The sequence below is a fragment of the Carassius gibelio genome, chromosome B1, assembly GCF_023724105.1.
Source record: "Carassius gibelio isolate Cgi1373 ecotype wild population from Czech Republic chromosome B1, carGib1.2-hapl.c, whole genome shotgun sequence".
Lineage (NCBI taxonomy): Eukaryota > Metazoa > Chordata > Actinopteri > Cypriniformes > Cyprinidae > Carassius > Carassius gibelio.
Window position 1 is genome coordinate 11,328,082 of NC_068396.1, and position 4,462 is coordinate 11,332,543.

The 4,462-nt window shown below is 33.8% G+C and overlaps 1 long non-coding RNA gene across 1 annotated transcript; it reads right to left on the bottom strand.

Annotated features, from left to right (window-relative positions):
* Positions 1 to 421: 421 nt before the first annotated feature.
* LOC127948630 (uncharacterized) lies at positions 422 to 4,231 on the bottom strand. Its single transcript, XR_008152135.1, has 2 exons — positions 4,136 to 4,231; positions 422 to 719 (listed from the first exon to the last, which is right to left on the bottom strand). It is a non-coding gene; the product is annotated as an uncharacterized LOC127948630 (long non-coding RNA).
* Between the last annotated feature and the right edge of the window lie 231 nt (positions 4,232 to 4,462).

The window sequence follows — 4,462 nt, forward strand, 5'->3', positions numbered from 1 at the left end:
TCTTTAGGTCTTTCAGTTTGATGATGTTTTAACAGACACCTGCTAAAGGGGAACAAAACTTGTTTATCACATGCGACATTTGGGAAAGCCCCGTACGACTACATTTTTTAAAGGTGACGTGTTTCCCCTTGGATTTGAACCTATGATCTATTGGTTAGCAGTTTAGATCTTTACCCAGTCTTTTAAGCCACACCTCACTCTTGCAGGCTTTTTTTGGTTTGATGAACCTAAGGGAAAGAAACATTTCTGCTTCTGCTCCACCATGCAAAGAATTGTCTGGTTGCAATTCTTAAAATGACTGTGAATACGATACGAATCGATTTCATCCAGTTTCTCAGTCTGTTTCTATTTAATATGGTAATCATTTTAATCATCTTAACATTTTAATCAGTGAGATTATATTGATAAAACAAAAAAAAAATCTGGGGTAAGATTCTATATTATATCATATCATATTACACACCACATCATATTACACATAAATGGTCATTGTGTAAAGAGACTGACATCATTTACATTTCTCGGGGTACATATTTCAGAGACTCTTTCCTGGACCAGCAACATCACAGCACTGATAAAGGAGGCCCAGCAGTGCCTCCACTTTCTGAGAGTACTCAGGAAAAGTGGGTTGGACCAAAGATTGCTGATGTCCTTTAATCAGTCCACTTTTCAGAGTGTGTTCACTTATTCCATCACTTCGTGGTATTCTGGGAGTTCAGCTGGAGACAAGAAGTCATTACAGAGGGTCATTAACTCCGCACAAAAGATCATTGGTTCCCCTCTGCCCTCCCTAGAAGGGATCTCCAGCTCCCAGCACCTCAAGAGGGCCGGGTCCATGATGTCAAACTCCTCCCACCCAGCCCACCACTGGTAGGCCTACAGATCGATTAAGAATCAAACCTCCAGACTCAGGGACAGTTTCTTTTCATAGACTATAAGTACACTAAATAATCCAACAATTCATTATTTATGGCTATGCCCCTATTTTTTTATTTTATCATATATATATATATATATATATATATATATATATATATATATATATATATATATATACACCTTATTATAACGTATTTTGTCATGTTCTATTGTGTTTTTTTATTTTGTACTATCTACTGTAGGTGGTGAAAAATTTTGAATAGAATGAAGATGTCTTTTTTTTTTCAAAAAAAAAATTTCAATTCTTTTTATTATTATAATTTTTTTATTATTATTATTGCATTTCAGAATATACAGAAGAAATTTACCCTGATCTTCAAATTCAAAATGTTTTCAATCCTATGGATCTTAATGCATAATTTCTTTCCTACTAGAGTATCAGTGAGCATTTGGAACAACTGTATTAGCTGCACGAGTCCCTCAGTTATCCAGAAAATAGATCTCAAAATCATCCAGTCATTGTTGGAAAAGGGTTCAAATACACAAAAATGCTGGGAAACCAAATAGTTTGTGGGACCTGAAGGGTTTATTTGTTTATTTTAAAAAATTATAATAATCATTTAAGAACAAAAGGCACTTTAACTGTTCAAGACAAAAAAAAAGGGACTTGAATGTAAACTTTTGAATGAGTCATTTTGTAAATGCATTTATTATTTTCTATTGTGGACTATAGCATCTTTTATGTAAAATATCTTATTCAGATGAGTACTAAATAAACAATAACATGCATTTTTTATGATCTCTCTTGTTTTGGTAAAATTATTAACATTTTATCTGTGGTATCCCACAGCGATAACATCGAAACTGTAAATAGAGATGAATTTGTATTTAACATGAAATAATCCCTAAACTGTTCTTGCCTTAAAAATAGATGAACAAATTAATACTGGTATGGAAAGTCTGCATGAAAAATTCAGCAAGATACTATTCTGTGATTCCTAGTATTTTCTTTATTTGATTTAAAAAAAATGGAGTTCACTGTCAGGTTAATTAAATATCTTAACCTAATTAAAAAATCATTAAAATAACTATCTTATTTTTTTCCTTATTAATATACACATTACTGTAATTAATTTAAGCAGGATTAGAGCACTTTTACTGCTCGTTTGTTTAATCTTTAGCAGTACCATCATTTGATAGATGAGGTCTGTCATCTCACTAAACATTAATTTCTGGAGGACTAGAGAGGTTGTTTTAATGTTCTTGAAGAAAACTCATATGTACAGTATGTTTGCTTCCCTTCTTCCTTACACAAAAACATCTACTCTCTCATCCTTTCAAACACACTTACAGAGGACAGACAAACTCAGTTAGATTAAGTCTGGCTGATCTGGGCCTGAAAGTATCCGTTCACATCTGAGCAGGGAAATGAACTGTTGGACATTAGCCCTTCTTCCACATCTGTTGATTATCTTAAAAGGAGGAAGGATTGGGCATGAGGTCAGTAAGAAAAGGAAATGTCTACTAAAAGACGTTTGAAACTATCTCATTAAAACCTTCTCGTCACTCTTTGATCTGATGTTGGATTTAGCAGGAACCACAGGATTAGTCCTCAGGATTAACTCCAGGCTTTTAGGGTGATAATTGTACATGATTGTAAACTGGTCTAGGTCACTATTTCTTAATTGGAAAAGATTAAGGTTTACAATAGTATTTGTGAATTATTCCTTATCAATTTCTCAAGTCACACACACACAGAATATTTATATTCTGTTATTATTAAGTGAAACGCTATAGTGGATTTATTTATTTTTTTTCTTCTTTTTATATGCAAAAATATTTATTTGTTGCGGCTTCCATTTACCACTATACAGTAAAGTTTACCCATGATGACTACAGCTTAAGGCCTCAGCTGCCCCATGCCATAACTAACCAACAAAATATATTTCAATAAAAAATGTAAACTAAATAATGATCAAATGGCAAATTTCCACTGAACATTTGAATAAATCCTTATAAAGTACAAAAAAAAAAAAAAATTACATAAACATTCCATGAACCTTAATGTCTAATTGATAGAAAATAAATAAATTAAATATAAGAAATGTGTTAATTTACATAAACTTTCGGTTGTAGTCCACATACATTTTTGTATATTCTATCCCATACAATTTCAGTATGGATTCACAAATCTAAAACAAACATTTTAAACATATGAACAACTTTAGAGACATACAACAGAAGCTAGGTATACCCTTTTCAACAACGTAAAATGTCTCTGTGTCTGCGGATCACAATGGGAAGTAGGTGCTAAAGACAGTAAACAGGTGGATCAACCTTCTATCCTAGATCAGCCCTGATTACATCCTAAAGCCTTGTTGTTTGACCCTGGCCTGAGCCAGACCACCCTGGTGCTCAGCGGGGTTAAGTTGCTCCACTTTGCAAATACGCTTAAAACGATTAAGGTTTGAATGTAGGAGAAGGAGGCTGGTCCTGGATCAGAGTGAAAGCTGTTTACAACACTTAATACTTTTGTGTGATGAACAGGTAAGCTGTGAAGGCTAATATGAATTCTGCTTCATTGGTTTAAGGATGACATAAGGCTAATCTTGAATAAGGAGGTGCACATAGACTGATTTATCCATTGGTTGACTCACTAACCCATTGGTTAGATGGAAAAACAAAAACAAAGTATACCCTGTTAGGGCAAGAAATTAGCCAATGCTGAATAGGAAATGTAGACAGCACACTTTGTTTTACTATAGAGGATTGTTGGGTCCATAGACCTTTTTTTAGGGTAGAGAAGGATGGGTGGAAATTAAGTTGAGTAGGCCTGGATAGTACAATATACTGTATTGTACAAGAACAGAATTCTGTTTACCTGCAGAAATTTTGCTATATTGTTTGTTCAAAAAAAAAAAAAAAAAAAAAAAAAAAAAAAAAAAAGTAATAGTTTCCACCAAATTCAGTATTGCATCTGGCAGGTATTTAAAAGTGCATTTTTTATTTTACGTAAAATGCTATATTGACAGAATTATTAGGTCATGTGTTCTCCCTTTTTACCCAAAGCCTGAACTAGAAGTCCTAGTTTTCCTGTTGTTGTGATCACAACATAGGAGACGTGAGGCCAACAGCAATTTAACCATTTAGTATTGGACTAATAAATGATTACTCAATCTCACATCTCTCATTCATCTCAACTCTCCACAAGTAACAATAACAATTAAACTATACCAAAGTCAAAGAATATACTTACTAACAGACACTGACAAATAGATCAAACCAAATAAACATCAAATAAAACACAGCTTCCTTCAAAGGCTGGCTGGATATCATGATGCGCACAGAATTCACTACTGCATGCCCTCATTCTGGTTCACACTTCTCTTATATACGGTAGTTGAGCCATCAGAGCAACAGGACACAGGTGTGCAGGGGCGGAGCCTAACACTCAGAAGAAAAAAGACTAATTAGATCACAAACAAATACACACAAGATACAGACACAACACTCAGAAGGCTAAGGCCGTAACATAAATTAATGTAACAATGAAAAGATGAATGCACTTTCGGAAGTTGAATGT